This window comes from Salvelinus alpinus, chromosome 23 (assembly GCF_045679555.1).
Source record: "Salvelinus alpinus chromosome 23, SLU_Salpinus.1, whole genome shotgun sequence".
Classification (NCBI taxonomy): Eukaryota; Metazoa; Chordata; class Actinopteri; order Salmoniformes; family Salmonidae; genus Salvelinus; species Salvelinus alpinus.
Genome location: NC_092108.1, coordinates 16019546 through 16038646, shown reverse-complemented (window position 1 = coordinate 16038646; position 19101 = coordinate 16019546). Strand labels below are relative to the sequence as shown.

General features: G+C 43.8%; 1 protein-coding gene across 5 annotated transcripts in view; it reads left to right on the top strand.

The window, feature by feature from the left end:
- Positions 1–11769: 11769 nt before the first annotated feature.
- The window catches only part of LOC139550336 (receptor-type tyrosine-protein phosphatase S-like), a 125323-nt gene continuing 117991 nt past the window's right edge, over positions 11770–19101 (top strand). For all 5 annotated transcript variants that reach the window (XM_071361173.1, XM_071361176.1, XM_071361175.1 and 2 more), the window contains exon 1: positions 11770–12095. The gene's annotated coding sequence lies outside the window, so the exon portion shown is untranslated. The remainder of the gene's footprint in view (positions 12096–19101) is intronic.

Genomic DNA, 19101 nt, shown 5'->3' with positions numbered 1-19101 from the left:
CATGTTAACGATTATTATTCAATGTTAAACAGTTACTGTTAAATTCAGTTGGTCTCAGTTTTGTTTAAAAGATTAGAGGTCATGGGGTGAACTTCAGAGAGGTCAGAGGAGTGTCAGGAGATCTCAGCCTAATAAAACAACCCCCACTCCCTGCTCCCTCTGAAGGAACTGGGATAGGCGGACCCCCTTTCTGCCCATTGGCCTATCTGGTCGATTCAACACCTGGCCCCCTTTTGAAAGCAGAGAAAACAATATGCTAATAGCTTCTGCAGCTAGCTCTGTGGTATGCAAGGTCTTTCCACCGTAGGCCTATTGCTGACACCCAGCGTTGCGATCTATTCAAATGAAATTCGGTCAAAAAGGACTGTCCATCTATTGAATTGGACCTCATCTAAGAAATCTTAAGTTAAGAGTTAAAAGTTAAGCTCATTTACAGCATTTCTATATCACTTAACTCAAATACAATTTAGACCACAGCAAAATGACCCCAGCCATTATCATATTGGTTGCTGTAGGTTCTTTCACCTCAGTTGATCTAAAAACATAGCCTATTAGCTACTGTATACAATTAGCCACTAACACTAACTCAGCAGTGGGACTAAAAAATATAAAATGTGGATAGTTTGCGTTACAATTTTTTGGGGGTAGTTTTGCAGCTGAGTTGCTGCAATTCTACACATTTTGGCATTGGCATAACATTTTGCAGATTTAAAGTTAATTTCCTGCAACATTTTGCAATGACTTATGCAATGTTAATATGATATGAGTGACTAACAAAGTCAATGGGGGCCCCATTGCACATTTAAAAATAAAACGCTTAAATATTACATTTACATAAGTATTCAGACCCACAGTACTTTGTTGAAGCACCTTTGGCAGCAATTACAGCCTTGACTCTCCTTGGGTATGATGCTACAAGCTTGGCACACCTGTTTTTGGGGACGTTCTCCCATTCTTCTCTGCAGATCCTCTCAAGCTCTGTTGCTGCACAGCTACTTTCAGGTCTCTCCAGAGATTTTTGGCGTTATAGTTCGAGCTTTGGCTGGGCCACCCAAGGACAGACTCAGAGACATGTCCCGAAGCCACTCCTGCGTTGTCTTGGCTGTGTGCTTAGGATTGTTTCCAGTCTGAGGTCTTGAGCATTCTGGAGCAGGTTTTCATCAAGGATCTCTCTGTACTTCAATCCATTCATCTTTCCCTTGATCCTGACTAGTCTCCCAGTCCCTGACGCTGAAAAACATCCCCACAGCACAATGCTGCCACCACCATGTTTCACCTTAGGGTGCCAGGTTTCCTTCAGATGTGACGCTTGGCATTCAGGCCAAAGAGTTCACTCTTGGTTTCATCAGCCCAGAGCATCTTGTTTCTGATGGTCGAGTCCTTTAGGTGCCTTTTGGCAAACTCAAAGCAGGCTGTCTTGTCTTGCCATTCTTTTTGGTACCCTTCCCCAGATCTGTGCCTCGACACAATCTTGTCTTGGCGCTCTACAGACAATTTCTTCGACCTCATGGCTAGGAACAGTGGGTTAACTGCCTTGTTCAGGGGCAGAAGGACAGATGTTTACCTTGTCAGCTCGGGGGTTTGATCTTGCAACCTTTCAGTTACTAGTCCAAAGCTCATACCACTAGGCTACCTGCCGCCCCTTTCCAAATCATGTCCAACCAATTGAATTTACCACAGGTGGACTCCAATCAAGTTGTAGAAACATGTCAAGGATGATGAATGGAAATAGGATGCACCTGAGCTCAATTTTGAGTCTCACGTTCTGAATTTTTATCTAAATAAGGTATTTCTGTTTTAATTTGTAACAAATTAGCAAAGAAATCTAAACCTTTTTCGCTTTGTCATTATGGGGTATTGTGTGTAGATTGAGGAAACATTTTAGAATAATGCTGTAACGTAACAAAATGTGAAAGAGTCAAGGGTTGTGAATACTTTCTGAATGCGCTGTAGTTATGGCCCTAGCTCATAAACCTGTTTAGGAAACTGGCACTCCCCCGGTTGCTGTGGCAGAAGACTACAACTGTATATAGCGGGCCTTCATATTTAGTAAAATATGCATGATACTGTGTGAGGTGATACATTCCATCATGGCTAGTAGTATATAAGACCTCTGATTAAACCTTTCTGTTTATAGGCAATAGGTATACACTTTGTACATGTATATGTGGAGTGGATAAGCGTCTCTATTACATGTTAGCCTGCTATGGCATGGTGTTGCCCTCAGGCAACAAACTACCTTTTTGGACCTCACACCACCCCTTGAATTTGTTGGGATAAAAATAATATATATAATATCACCTGACATGTCTGTGTCCAATGAAATGAGGGGCTGAAGTGAGTGTGGCCTTTTGTCTGGGGGTGGAGCAGTCCTTTCAGGAAGCAAAGCTGCATGGGACACAGTGCCATCTATTGGTAAGATAAAATCACTTTTTAACATGTTTAAAGTGAAATAACTTTATATAAAAAATATGTGCATGAGTATGTTAGGAAGTATGTTTGATTTGTTTAAAGACTTATTTTGTTTTTATTCATATACTAAAACAGTTTTTTGGTTCGTTGCCTCAGGGCAACATTGTGTAGTTAGACTACTTTTGTTCGGGCAATATCATGCTAAAGTGTGGAGATGTGCTCGGATGCATAAATATGACCATAGTCAATGTTTCTACTTTACTATCTACTGATACTTACAGGAAATGGACACAACATTTTATGGGCGGAAGGAACATCATCGAGCAGTTAGGGTCATTCTCTCTGACAGTGAGCTTGAGGAGAGTCAGGAAGAGTGGATCCCCGAATCAGGTTTGAGAGACAGTTAGGAGGTCAGGGGTCAGTCAGGGGTCAGTCAGCAAAGTAGTGTGTTTGTGTGTGTGTGTGTCAGTGGATGAACAAGGGTATATGACACATTCAAATGTATGCTTCCTGCTTTCTTTTTTAAAGGAGAATGCCTTTCTGTTGACAATGAAACTGAGTCTGAGGATGAAGATGTAGCAGAGGTTGATGTTCCACGCCTACCCTGGTGGAGAACACCCCACAATTCATACTTCAATGCTTACCCAGAATGGCAGGGCCTGCTTTCAAGATCTGATGATATCATGTCCCCCCTCCAGTACTTCAAGCAGTTTTTCTCTGAAGACATTCTGGAAGTTATTGTAGGGCATTCAAATCTATATGTGATACAATGTAATGCAAACAAGCCCTTTAACCTCTCTACAAAGGAATTGGAGCAGTTCCTGGGTAGTGTGGAGTACAGGTCATTGTTTGGTTTACCAGGCACCCACATGTTTTGGAACAAAGTCTGCCGAGTGTCCCAAGTAGCTGTCACCATGATACTGAATACAAGGGAAGCCATCAAAAATCCCTGAGGTTGACAGGTGGGATCGCAAGCGAAAGATGATCACCAAAGTCCCCTGCCCTGCTGTGGTGAAAGAATACAACAAGAATATGGGTGGGGTGGATCTACTTGACTAACTGATTGCACTGTACCGGAACAAAATCAGATCAAAGAAGAGGTACCACCGGCTGGTGTTCCACTTCCTGGATATGATCATCGTGACCACCTAGATGCTCTACCGAAGAGATTGTGAAGGCACTGGCATGAGAAAGAAGGAACAAATGAAGCGGTATACCTTCAAGTCAAACATCACTGAAGGACTTTGCAAAAGTGGAAAGAGTCAGGAGCGCAAAAAAGGTGGTCCCAGTTCCACAATTGCTGGTGAGTATGAGGAGAGGAACCGCTCCAATTCCAGTCCCTGATGTGTGCCTGGATGCCACAGCCATGATTAGCCATGATGGATGATTATGGATGAAAAGAAGGGAGATGCAAGGTACCAGGGTGCACAGGTACACCAAAAGCCACGTGCCAGAAATGTGATGTCCATCTCTGTTTGACATCCACCAGAAATTGCTTCCTGAGGTTCCACACAGAATTGGAAATCGGTGTGCTTTGTCAAAAAGAGAAACACTGATTCAAACATTAACCCACACAAACACGCGTTCAGACACACTGAAACACACACACTCGCACATATAGGCTAACCCCTCCACACACACACAGTCATTTGAATGTTGGTTTATATGAAATGTGAGAAACATTTATACATGAGGTGTTAGTTGTAATTTGTTAATTACATTTTTTGATATTTTGACTTGAAAGCTTCTAATTGTGATTGGTTGGAACTATTTGTGGTTGGTGTTTGTCAAAATAAAACTTGTTCTAATGCATATATTGCTTGTTTTCCTTATTCCACGTATCATATGTACTATACAAAACCTTGGTGTTTCAGTAGCCTCGTAGCACATTGTTGCCCTGAGGCAACAAACCAATATCTGGTTGGGGGGGTGACACATTAGCGTCTGCTAAATGACTTAAATGTAAATGTAAATATTTTATCAGGGACCCCCAAGTACCCCAAAAATTGGGTGAAATATTTTTTCCCAAAAAAAATTAAAAGTAATGCCATAGAGGGTTCAAATGACATCTGTTTGATTTCATATATTTATCTGCAAGGCACTACTGAAGGTAATGTAACCCAGACTGTGGAAAGCTGAGGTAAACACAGCGGTACTCATCCTGTCAGCCACTTGGTGTCAGTAGTTACAAAGGAAATACTAGAGAGTGATCTGTCTAAAGGAAGCTGGGCTGCTCAGCATCCTTCTTCCATAGTAGCTCAGTCATATTCAATCATGACAGAGAGACCTGGTCCAAAAACCAACCCGATACCACCTGCCTAATCCCCTACCATCTGCCTTATCCCCTACCGCCTAATCCCCTACCACCTGCCCTCTCCCCTACCACCTGCCTTATCCCCTACCACCTGCCCTATCCCCTACCACCTGCTTTATCCCCTACCCCCTGCCCTATCGCCTACCACCTGCTTTATCCCCTACCACCTGCTTTATCCCCTACCACCTGCCCTATCCCCTACCACCTGCTTTATCCCCTACCACATGCCCTATCCCCTACCACCTGCCCTATCCCCTACCACCTGCTTTATCCCCTACCACATGCCCTATCCCCTACCACCTGCCTTATCCCCTACCACCTGCCTTATCCCCTACCACATGCCCTACCACCTGCTTTATCCCCTACCACATGCCCTATCCCCTACCACCTGCCCTATCCCCTACCACCTGCCTTATCCCCTACCACCTGCCTTATCCCCTACCACCTGCCTTATCCCCTACCACCTGCCCTATCCCCTACCACCTGCCCTATCCCCTACCACCTGCCTTATCCCCTACCTCCTGCCCTATCCCCTACCACCTGCCCTATCCCCTATCTCCTGCCCTATCCCCTACCACCTGCCTTATCCCCTACCACCTGCCCTATCGCCTACCACCTGCCCTATCCCCCAACCTTTCTGTGTTATCAGAAACTAACTGTATAGAGAGTAATATTGCATTGGCAGGGGCTCCCCTAAAACCCTCTATCTAATGTCCTTCTTCTGGCTCTAAACTATCAAAATAAAGTCGCACACTCCATATATAAACTCCCAGCAATTTAATGGGTATTTACCAACGTTTCGGCATCACTGTGCCTTCCTCAGGGTAATGTCATGAATACTTGAACCAGGTTATGTAGACAAACAGTGCAATTAGTGTAACCAATGACAGTAGTGAGGGGTGTGTCACAATGATTAAGTTAATTAAAAATAATTATTGAAACTGTAAAAAAATTGTATATGGCATATGAAATATATTACGCTATTATCATATAGAAACATAATGGAATATTGTACATCATATTAGCATCAACATACATTATTGTTTCATTCAATTTCACATAATTTCGTATTTCATTTTTGTTACATATAATCTTTTGTTTCAACCTTAATATATAATGAACATCATCAACAGAGGGAACATATTAGGTGAACGCTAACAAGCTGTTAAAATACATTTTCATTTATATGACTTGTTCATAAAGGAAAAATGTGTTCATACGGGCCAAAGATCAAAGTCAATATTCAGACAACTAGGGGTCAATGTTTTTAGATTGGATATCCAGGAAGCCTCCCTTTGTAGTAGTAGGATCTCGATATTACCTCCTCTCCTTGGTAGAGAAACATGCTCAATGTCTGTGTATTTGAGGGAGGAGATGGGATGGATAGCTTCAACAAAGTGATCTGCTACTGGATAGTCAGTGTTCTTAAACCTGATTGAGCTGCTACTGAATAGTCAGTGTTCTGACACCTGATTGAGTTGCTACTGGATAGTCAGTGTTCTTACACCTGATTGAGCTGCTACTGGATAGTCAGTGTTCTAACACCTGATTGACCTGCTACTGGATAGTCAGTGTTCTGACACCTGATTGAGCTGCTACTGGATAGTCAATGTTCTTACACCTGATTGAGCTGCTACTGGATAGTCAGTGTTCTGACACCTGATTGAGCTGCTACTGGATAGTCAGTGTTCTAACACCTGATTGAGCTGCTACTGGATAGTCAGTGTTCTGACACCTGATTGAGCTGCTACTGGATAGTCAGTATTCTTAAACCTGATTGATCTGCTACTGGATAGTCAGTGTTCTTACACCTGATTGACCTGCTACTGGATAGTCAGTGTTCTGACACCTGATTGAGCTGCTACTGGATAGTCAGTGTTCTGACACCTGATTGAGCTGCTACTGAATAGTCAATGTTCTGACACCTGATTGAACTGCTACTGGATAGTCAGTGTTCTGACACCTGATTGAGCTGCTACTGGATAGTCAGTGTTCTGACACCTGATTGAGCTGCTACTGAATAGTCAATGTTCTGTCACCTGATTGAGCTGCTACTGGATAGTCAGTGTTCTTACACCTGATTGATCTGCTACTGGATAGTCAGTGTTCTTACACCTGAGTGAGCTGCTACTGGATAGTCAGTGTTCTTACACCTGATTGAGCTGCTACTGGATAGTCAGTGTTCTGACACCTGATTGAGCTGCTACTGGATAGTCAGTGTTCTGACACCTGATTGAGCTGCTACTGGATAGTCAGTGTTCTGACACCTGATTGAGCTGCTACTGAATAGTCAATGTTCTGACACCTGATTGAGCTGCTACTGGATAGTCAGTGTTCTGACACCTGATTGAGCTGCTACTGGATAGTCAGTGTTCTTACACCTGATTGAGCTGCTACTGGATAGTCAGTGTTCTTACACCTGATTGAGCTGCGGTGTTCAGCTATGCGTTGTTTTAATTGTCTTTTCGTTTGTCCCACATAGGCTTTTCCACATGAACAGGGGATGAGATAGATTACTCACTTGGTCTTGCATGAGATGATACCCCTAACAGGGATCTTTCGACCTGTATGTGGGTGTCTGAAGAAAGACGTTTTTATAGTGCTATGCACTATGCGCATGAGCCACATTTGTAGTTCCCATTTGGGATAGGTGTCGAGAGTCTCTGAGTGGGCTCAGGGGGCTCAGGGGGCTCAGGGGGCATTTCAGATCTCACCAAACTATCTCCAATATTGCGACCACACTTATAGACCACCAGTGGGGGTTCCTTGAAGAGGTGTGCAATTTTTTTTGTCTGATTGCAGAATATGCCAGTGCTTTTTCAGGATTGCTTTCATTTTCTCCAAACCCTTGGTGTTCTTAGTGCAAAAGACAGTTGCGTTGTTTTTCTTCTTTGGTTGATTTTTTACTAATTCCTTCCTCTCTTGGTTTTTGAGATATTTTCATCATTGCAGCATCAAGAGTTTTGACCTTGTAGCCTCTCATTTTGAATGTATCTGTCATTTTCTTAGCATTGCTGTCAAAATCTGACTGGTGGCCACAGATTCGTTTAACCCTGCATAACTGGCTATATGGTAGACCATTCTTGAGGGGAAGGGGATGTATACTATCCTCACATAGCAAGGTATTGCGATCTGTGGGCTTTGTCTATAAGTCTGTGTGTAATGCATTATTCTCTTTGATGATCCATAAGTCCAGGTAGTTTATTTTTCTCTCATCAGTCTGCATGGTGAATTTGAGGTATTCAGAGCTCTCGTTTAGTAGATTTTGAATTAATTTAGTTCCTGCTGACTTCCTTCCCAGAGCACAAAGACATCATCTATGTATCTCTTCCATAGAAGTATTTTAGAAAGTAAGGGGTGTGTCTCTGTTTACAAAAAGAATGCTTCTTCAAATTGTCCCACATACAGGTTTGCATAGTTGGGGGGAAAAGGGGAGCTACACCCCGAATCTGAAGGAAAAAGTCTGACTTAAAGACAAAGTAGTTATTGGATAATACCAGTTCAGTAAGTTGTAAGATGCAGTCATTGCACGGAGCAAGGGTAGAGTCTCTCTGCTGAAGGAAATGTTGTAGCGCCTGCAAGCATCCAGTGTGGGATGTTAGTGTACAAGCTCTCCACATCAAAAGTGTCCAGAAGGGTGTCCTCTGGGATCCTTCCTAAGCCCTCTATCAATGAGATCATGTGACTAGTGTCTTTGACATAAGATGGGAGATTCTCAACCATCGGTTTAATGTGGTGATCCACACACTTAGAAATGTTGGATGTCACAGAGTCGATTGCTGCTACAATGGATCTACCTGGAGGAGGAGACTCTTGTTAGTGTAATTTAGCGGCTGTATAGAAAGTTGGTATCTTGGGAAATTTCACACATAGAAATTCTACTTATTTTTTAGTGATTTGTCCTGATTCCAAACAGCTTTCCACTGTGGGTGAGATATTATGCTGGAATTCCAGGGTTGGGTCACAATTCAGTTTGCGATAGAAGTCACCTTTTAGATAGTTGTCGGCGACATTCATTCACATAGTCACATTTGTTTTGTATCCAAATCCTTCCTCCTTTGTCACGTTTTCTTATGATAATGGAAGGATCTGACTTTAAGTCCTTAAGAGCCATTCTCTCGTCTCTACTCAGGTTATCAGAGGATTTGTGTTTCTGTCACCTACATCAACAATCCTACAGAAGGTTTCTATGGACACATTGCGTTTGGGGGGAGGTACAAATGAACCTTTGCTCTAAATGTGGTTCTCTCAGAGTTCTCAGGTACCTCAGCTGGGTTAATGGCTCCATCTCCTCCTTGACTCACGGTAGGACAGGTAAGTCTATTAATTAGCGTGGTAGACCTATGCATACATCTCACTGAGGATGACATTTCAAGTGGAATCTCAGATTACAGAAAAACTTGAATAGATCTATCTGGACATCAAAGTCATTCATGTATGCAGTGGGTACAAATGTTAACCCCTTATTGAGAACACTGAGGTGAGCAGATGTCAGGGTCTTACTTGATAAGTTGAAGACATTTAGCTCTGTGGGCTCGTCCTGGGACTGTGGGCTCGTCCTGGGTCTCAATTGATAGGTGTCGCAGGGTGGTAGCGGATTTCTTCTTCCCCCGACGTATGTGTCGAACCCTCTTACGTGCTGGGGGTGTTGGCCTCGACGTTGTCCCCGGTGTCCCCACCCTCTGTTGTAGAAAAAACGCTCACCGTTGGTAGAGGAGCCAGAGTTAGCGCTGTCTTCTGGCTCTGGCATTAAAGAGAATTACCTGGATAAATAAAGATTAGATTAATAAGTACATACACATAAAGGAGAGAGAGAGAGAGAGAGAGAGAGAGAGAGAGAGAGAGAGAGAGAGAGAGAGAGAGAGAGAGAGAGAGAGAGAGAGAGAGAGAGAGAGAGAGAGAGAGAGAGAGAGAGAGAGAGAGAGAGAGAGAGAGAGAGAGAGAGAGAGAGAGAGAGAGAGAGAGAGAGAGAGAGAGAGAGAGAGAGAGAGAGAGAGAGAGAGAGAGAGAGAGAGAGAGAGAGAGAGAGAGAGAGAGAGAGAGAGAGAGAGAGAGAGAGAGAGAGAACGAGAACAGTTCCAGTAAGCCGTCAGGGTAGGTTTGAATATGTACGTGTGCACCGCATCTCACATCGTGAACTGAAATCTCAGGAGTCAGTTCTGCTGATATGGTAATGTTTGTGTGCATGTGAACAGTAAAGGTCGGGTACGGCTTGTCTCCGTCACGTGAGCTTCATGTCAACGTCCACCTGGTTCTCTGCATCTCCTCTGGCACAGTATCAGGAGCAGTACACTATATATGCAAAAGTATGTGGACAGCGCTTCAAATTTGTGGAATTAGCTATTTCAGCCACACCTGTTGCTGACAGGTATATAAAATCAAGCACACATCCATGCCATCTCCATAGACAAACACTGGCAGTAGAATGACCTTACTGAAGATCTCAGTGACACTCAACGTGGCACCTTCATAGGATGCCATCTTTCCAACAAGTCAGTTTGTATAATGTCTGCCCTGCTAGAGCTGCCCCGGTCAACTGTAAGTGCTGTTATTATGAAGTGGAAACGTCTAGGAGCAACAACAGCTCAGCCGCAAAGTGGTAGGCCACACAAGCTCACAGAACGGGACCGCAGAATGTTGAAGCGTGTAGCGCATAAAAATCGCCAGTCCTCGGTTGCCACACTCTCTTCCAAGTTTCAAACTGCCTCTGGAAGCAACACAACTGTTTGTCCGGAGCTTCATGAAATGGGTTTCCATGGCTGAGCAGCCACACACAAGCCTAAGATCACAGTGCGCAATGCCAAGCGTCGGCTGGAGTGGTGTAAAGCTCAAACGCCATTGGACTCTGGAACGGTGGAAATGCGTTCTTTGGAGTAATGAATCACACTTCACCATCTAGCAGTCTGACGGACTCATCTGGGTTTGGCGCCTGCCAGCAGTCTTTGCCTGTACCAATGCATTGTGCCAACTGTAAAGATTGGTGGAGGAGGAATAATGTTCTGGGGCTGTTTTTCATGGTTTGGGCTAGTCCTCTTAGTTCCAGTGAAGGGAAATCTTAATGCTAGAGCATACAATGACATTCTAGATGATTCTATGCTTCCAACTTTGTAGCAACAGTTTGGGGAAGGCCCTTTCCCACTTAACATGACAATGCCCCTGTGCACAAAGCGAGGTCCATACAGAAATGGTTTGTCGAGATCAGTTGACTGGCCTGCACAGAGCCCTGACCTCAACCCCATCGAACACCTTTGAGATGAATTGGAACGCAGACTGCGAGCCAGACCTAATCGCCCAACATCAGTGCCCGATCTCACTAATGCTCTTGTGGCTGAATGGAAGCAAGTCCCTGCAGCAATGTTCCAACATTTAGTGGAAAGCCTTCCCAGAAGACTGGAGGCGGTGGGACCAACTCCAAATAAATGCACATGATTTTGTTATGAGATGTTCGATGAACAAGTGTCCACATAATTTTGGTCATGTAGTGTAACTCTTCTCTGTATTTTAGGTTGGGGGAAGGTCCTTGACATTTGAAATGTGTATTTTGATGTGATGACTGATAGCCTGTGTTCATAGGTTTGAGAGTTAGATGTTTGATTCTGGAAATCCAATTCCATCAAAATAATTGTTCTCTGCATCTTTCATAGTTCAACAGGATCTACTTTAGCAAACAACGACCTGGGGATGATGTGCAGTGGGGAGGCAATTTAAATGTACGCTACTCATATGTAACCCTAATGATTCTGATAAATTGTGAATAATGAGGCTGATAATAAGTCCTGAATATCTCCCTTGTTCTTATCCATATCTAGTCCATGACACGCAGAGCCCATTTTAACATCAGTGCTACAGTAGACATGATACCCCAGTAACAGCAGCCGTCTCTTTAGTACCAGTCAGCGGTCCACTGAGACCACAGAAAAGGTTTGGAAGACTAGGGAGAGGGATGCGGTTGCTATTGGAGATCTTGACTGCATGACGTCGTGGGAGGGCGTCATGGGAGGGACCTAATCGTGTGTGAGAGAGCGAGCGAGAGAGAGGGGGAAGAGGGAAAGGATAGAGAGGGAGGGAGGAAAGGTATTGAGGAGTAAAACGGGGAGTATCGTTGACATCAACCAGCAGTGTTTAAAGCTACCCGACCGGAGATGGTCCCCCGACACACGAGCGCAGAGTAGCGGTCCTGTAGGGCTTCTGAGGAGGCGAGAGGAAAGCTGGCGTTCCCTGACGAAAAGTTAAACCTTTCTGAGGAGCTCAGCTGTCAAATGGGATTATTATTTCTATCCGGCGTTCAAGGGAAACTGCCCGCTGAAAGTCCATCCACATGAATTTATCCGACCAAAAAGAAGACGGAACACTCACTTTCCCTATTAAGGTAAATATAAATATATTTTAAAAAGAGGTTGTTTTGCAATATGCACGAGTAATTAATACCTTTTCTTTATTTATTATTGAGCACCGCGCCCTAATCGTTAATTCACACCTCGACCGGTGTGGCTCGGTAGGCTGTTCTATATTAGACATAAGTTATCGGTACATTTTGATATCTCTTTCGAATATCGCTTTCCTTGTTTGGTGTTGTTTTTGGCTACTTGTGACTTTGAATGCAACTGGGTGAGCTTGGGTTTCCGATTGAGAATAATATAATATGCCGGTTGTCTTCTGCGGTACCCAGCCTTCTTGCCACCCAGCTTCTCGCCTTCGCCTCATCACAGAGGCTTCATGAGCGACCTCTTTCTAGCTGACAAGTAGCGACATGTCGCCCCTTTGTTTCTCTTTAGTTTGTTGCGTCGGTCAGCATGGAAGAGTGACCCATTTTGTGTGTTTATTTTATTGTTATTAACCAATTTGAGCCTTTATTATCGGCTACGGTTTTTCTCCACTATAGGCCTTTATCGAGCGTCGACCATCCAATTTCCATAAATCGGGAGATGTCATGACACCAGGTGGCGAGGCGGATGGACCGTTTAGAGATTACTCTACCGACCATTGAGTCGCTTCGTCTATTAGGAACCTGCTTCTCCCTTTAGCATTGTTGCAAAAAAACATGAAATATTCATTATGTTTTACCCATTTGTTAATATTATGTGTTGACCCGTTTAAAACCCTATACAACCAAATTAAACGCGAGCACACTTTCAGGAACCATCTAGGCTACAGGAATGTTTTGCTGGTTTCGATTTACCTTGACACATTTTCTCAGTGTTTGTTTGCTTAGACAAAAACAAGCACACGTGTAATACATTCATTAACCACAATGCTTTTCTTGTTGTTTTAATTAATTATTTGACCATACAGACAGGCCTTCTGGCAGCAGTTTGAATAGATCAGATCCGAGCTGAGGCCTAATTGTTTTGTTTGTATTTCTCTCAACACAGATGCTCTCTCCATCCCCTGGGAGGCATCATGTGTAGGCTGGTGTTCATTCCAACCAATTGCCACATCCCCAATTGCTTCAAATCACACCCATGCACCCATTCATATTTAATGAGTTTATCAGTGCCTTTAAAAGTGATAGATATTTACTAAACATTTATACCTGGCTAATGAGACCATTATGACCAGCTAGATTAGGGTCTTCTTTTCAATCCATTCTCTCTTCCCACAAAGATAGATTAAGACTAATCTCAGCCACATGAAGTTAACCCACTGGGCACAGATGTCAATTCACAACATCTATTCCACGTCGTTCAACATAATGTTATTGAAATGATTTGGAAACAACCATGATTCAATCAACGTGTGTCCAGTGGGAACCTACTCAGACAGATACAGGGCCGACTGCTACACACAGCTGGTGAAACCAGTGTTTCTGTGTAGGCCTGGGACTTGGACTTGGTCTGAAGAACTTAGGTCTGGTTCCCGGTAGACCTCAGACAGTAAAACATATTCACCAATCCTGTGCAAGAAACCTGAGAAGCAATTTGAATCAAAAGAAAAAATCTATTTCCAATTTTAGTTTTCTCTCAATCAGTTGTCTTCACAACAGGCTTCAATCTTTTGTTCATTTCTACGTCAGCTGCTCCTTCAGATTAGCATCAAAAGCATGCCAACGTTGACGTGACGAGTGAGCCCTGTGGGAAAGCTTTGATTTCAGGCCTTGCTGCTGTGTTTTCCCAGATGCCGCCAGGCAGTATTGATTCAAACACAGCAGAACAAACTGTTCTATTTATGTTCTTCCTCTCCATGTTGTCTTTCAGTCCTGTGGGCTGTTGCTGGTCAGTAAGAGCCCTGTTAGCCAATGCCCTGGTTATCTGCAACCCTAGGCCTTGTGCATCTCAGCGGCACCAATGTGAGGGGACGTGAGTCAAGAGGCTATAGTAGGAGGATACTTGTCAGTTGTGCAGTTTATCTAGAGGATCATTCAGAGGGCTCTCTTAGCAGCTTTCAAGATTGAGCAATCCTGCCCTTGGTAAGCATACCACATTGACCACTGCCATGTGAGTTTGTAGATTTGTTCACAGGTGATATCCCTAGAGTAAAGAGTGGAAGAGCTAGTCATTTGCATACTCAGAACATCTGTACCAGTGGAGGCTGCTGAGGGGAGGACGGCTCATAGTAATGTCTGGAACAGAGTAAATGGAATGGCATCAAAGGCATAGAAACCATTACCACGAGCCTGTCCTCCCCAATTAAAGTACCACCAACCTCCTGTGATCTGTACTTCCGTCCCAAACGTGGATGTAGCATTTACTGGCATATCTTTTTCCACATCTCCACAGGACCGGCCTGGTAGATGAGAAAAGAGGAGAATCACATACAGTACCAGTCAAAAGTTTGGACACACCTACTGATTCAAAAGTTTTTATTTATTTTTACTATTTTCTACATTGTAGATTAATAGTGAAGACATCAAAACTATGAAATAACACATGGAATCATGTAGTAACCAAAAAAGTGTTAAACAAATCAAAATATATTTTAGGTTCTTCAAACTATGGATATGCATTCCAGGTGACTACCTCATGAAGCTGGTTGAGAGAATGCCAAGAGTGTGCAAAGCTGTCATCAAAGCAAAGGGTGGCTACTTTGAAGAATCTCAAATATAAAATATATTTTGATTTGTTGAACACTTTTTTGGTTGCTACATGATTCCATGTGTTATTTCATAGTTTTGATGTCTTCACTATTATTCTACAATGTAGAAAATAGTAAAAATAAAGACAAACCCTTGTCCAAACTTTGGACTGGTACTGTATATAATAGATATATTTATAAAATAATAATAACATAGAGTTAAAGTTGTGAGATGGGTTGTGGTTGGACTGATGCCTTTCTCTAGATGAATCAGAGATTGTGATGTGTCAGCACGAATGAAAAATTCACACTTCTTCGCTCTACTTCTCCTCTAACTCTCTCTCCTATTTCTCTCTCCTCTCTACCTTTCTGTCTGCTTTCTACCTCTTTTTCTCCTGTCTCCTCTCCTTTCTGTGCTATCCTGTTCTTTTCCTCTCCTCTTTTTATCTCTTCCATTTCCTCTCTCTCCTTTTGTCTCTTCCCTCCCTCTCCTCTTCCTCTGTCCCCTCTCTCCCTCTCCTCTCCATTCTACTGTCTCCCCATCTCCTATTTCTCCCCATCTCCTCTCAAATACATTTAGTCCATTAGGCTGCATTATGTCATTTTTTTGTTGCATTATTCTCTTCCTGTTCTCAGATCTTCGTTCTAGCTCTGTAGATGACAAGGCAAAGTAGATGTTAATGTGTTGATTTGCAGCCCAATAGGAAATCCTCTGAGGTTGAAGTAGTAAAGAGGCTGGCTGAGGTGCTGTTGCTGCTATGTCCCTGAGTGGCAGCAGTTATAAAGGATGGGGGAGATTGAGTGACAAGATGGCTGACATGATAGAAACTGGCAAACTGGCTCATCAGACCTGGAATGAAGGCTGAGGTAGGCAAGTTGTGGAATGGTCTGGAATGATTAGTTGTAGAATGTGTGTTTAGTTTTGGGCAAAGAAGGTATTGGACAAGAGCATAAGCTTCCTTGGTTTTGGGCTATAGAACAAGGCTATTTTCGTTGCACAAAGAAAAGAAAATCGTCTTTGTGATTGAGAATCCCTTTTTGGCTCGAGTAAGGCTAGTAAAGTCATTCATGTCTCCTGGATGGCTGGCGAGAAAGAGAAAATGAATCAGTGTATCCAGACATTAATGACTTTTGTTGAAATCTGTCCATGGTAATGCTTTGACCTCGACTGTATCGCTATGGGCTATGGCTACTGCTGTCTGCCTGTACATTATTATTTCATATCCCTGTTGGGCTGGGCAGCGGACCGTGCACAGACCTTTCAGGGAGCAGGTGCTCAAAATGTAAACTTGACGTCATCACGATGACTTGCGTGTAGTGGGTTCAGAACAACAAAAACTGTATAGAAAAAAACATCCACACCACGACCCAAAGGGCACTTGGCAAGGGGACAGGTGGGAGGGCACAGGTAGACCCTATCTGAACACTTGCCTGCTGGGCAGATTTCAATTATGACTCTATTTGCATAGCATCACGTCTCACGACTCCAGAAGGTCAGAGGAATAGAGACCATTTGGGGACTGCAGGTGTGGCGGGGGAGTGTGATGTGTGTGTGTGTCTGTGTCTGAGAGACCAAGGGTATGTAGCTTTCTCACTCATCAAGACACTGTGTTCAAATCTAGGCCTCAAAGGGATGAAATTAGCTGTAAACAAGATGATGGATGGTTGGCTGTGTTTCTGACATGTTGTATTATAACAAGACAGTGTGATAACATCCCATTATTCAGTCTGGTGGTAGATTAGTTGGTATGCACCCGGCTGGATGAGGCGTCTGGCTGTTGTGAAGATGGGGGGGCGATTTGTCAGTCTGTTATCTTTGGCAACTCTTTAACTTGTCACAGACACACACTTGCCCACAAGCCCGCACGGACATGCACACACACATGTGCACGCACCGCGCACGCGCAAATGGCCGCCAGGACAAACACACACCAACTCACACACAGCACAGACACGCACAAACACAAACTTGCACAGCCACAAGGGCACACACAAACACTTTCTCCATATCCCTCTTAGTGACAGGCATGACAGCACCATGGAGGACAATCTCTGTTTTTCTACTCCATTACTTTGGCTTTCAATTCCATTCACATCTTTATTGTCCCTCAAGGCGAAACTCATTTGGCGTCACAAATCTCATCTCCATCAGGAGCCAATGCAATGAATGGCTCATTACCAGTAGAATTGCTCAAGATGGCTACACTGGAAGACAGCCCCATGCATTTATTCTCTATGTAGAGTTGGAATTAGAATTCATCTTGATAATGTTGGAATACTCATATTCGTCATTGTATTATTGTAATATTATTGTCATATCTGTTGGCAGACATGAAAAGGTTTAGCTGCACATACATGTCTTGCCCTACTCTACTGAGGATTAAAGGTTGCTGTTTTTTTGGGGGGGGTTTCTCCAGAGAGAAAAATAATGTTAGCCTGGGTGCCAGTCTGTTTCTGCTTTAGCAATGATAGCAACATCATTTGCAAAAGCACAAACAGGTCTGTGACCAGGCTACAATGGCATCAGTGTGGTTCTTTATTTTTGCGAGGCCATGTAGCCAGCAGCACCAGAGGTAATCAGATCTCAGAGGAGAGGACAGGGGTCATGTGACCAGGCCTAGCCCAGTGTCACCATGCCAGTGTGTGTACTCAGGAGGGACAGAACTGGATAAAAATACAAATGTTATCCTGAGGAATGATTACACAGAATGGCGATGACTAAGGTTTTACAATTAGAAGAATCTAAATCTAGCCTGCAGGATCCCGACAGCAGAGGCCAAAAACACGAATGAAGGAATTAGGCTGCTGCCAACATTGCATATAAAACATGTATTGATGGTATGCTTTACATGTATGTAAGCTTTACAGCTTACATACAGTACATTGAGAATACGTATTCCAGGCATCACTTTATCAATAGATAGATGGATTATTATATTCCTATGGTTGTTTCAAGCACATCACAGGACATACCGTCAGCTGAACGGTATTACAGTGCCTGTCTGATGAATTACTTTTCCTCTTCCTGAAGAGCTAGAGATGTGTCTTACTAATGACATGAAAGTAAATGATGATGACGAAGACAAAGGTTGTCTCTGTTGTCAGGGAACTTCTATCGCTCTTTCTTCTCCTCCTCCAGAAGCTGCTTCACTAATTGGCTGCTGTTGCTCCCGTCAGGCAGCAGCGTCTCAGGTTTCACTATGTGGCTCGCTTGATTGGCTTTTAATCGTTCATTTGCTCAGGGAGGAGAGGAGGGCTGAGAGAGAGGAGAGGAGGGCTGAGAGAGAGGAGAGGAGGGCTGAGAGAGAGGAGAGGAGGGCTGAGAGAGAGGAGAGGAGGGCTGAGAGGGCTGAGAAGGAGGAGAGGAGGGCTGAGAGGGAGGAGAGGAGGGCTGAGAGGGAGGAGAATGTATGACCATATTAGAGACGCATATTTCCCTTAGATTACAGACCCACAAAGAATTAAAAAACAAACCCAGTTTTGATAAACTTCTATATCTACTGGGTGAAATACCACAGTGTGCCATTATAGCAGCAAGATTTGTGACCACAAGAAAAGGTCAACCAGTGAAGAACAAACACCATTGTAAATACGGCCCATGTTTATGTTTATTTATTTTCCCTTTTGTACTTTAACTATTTGTACATCATTACAACACTGTATATAGACATAATATTGATTTATGTACATTGATGTAGATAGAACATACAGTTTGTACTGTAGCAACGGCATCCAGTTTGGATGGAGGTTTCTGGCAGTAAAAATAGGTTTTATTGTCACATACACCAGATAAGTGCAGTAAAATGTGTTGCTTTACAGGGTGAGCCATAGTATTACAGCACCCCTGGGGCAAATTAGGGTTAAGTGCCTTGCTCAAGGGCACATAAACACATTTCCCGCCTTGTCGGCTAGGGTGTTCAAACCAGCGACCTTTCAGCCACTGGCCCAACACTCTAACCGCTAGGTTATCAGCTGCCCATACAGGTGTGCATGTACCTGCCGCCCATACAGGTGTGCATGTACCTGCCGCCCATACAGGTGTGCATGTACCTGCCGCCCATACAGGTGTACATGTACCTGCCGCCCATACAGGTGTGCATGTACCTGCCGCCCATACAGGTGTGCATGTACCTGCCGCCCATACAGGTGTGCATGTACCTGCCGCCCATACAGGTGTACATGTACCTGCCGCCCATACAGGTGTGCATGTACCTGCCGCCCATACAGGTGTGCATGTACCTGCCGCCCATACAGGTGTACATGTACCTGCCGCCCATACAGGTGTGCATGTACCTGCCGCCCATACAGGTGTGCATGTACCTGCCGCCCATACAGGTGTGCATGTACCTGCCGCCCATACAGGT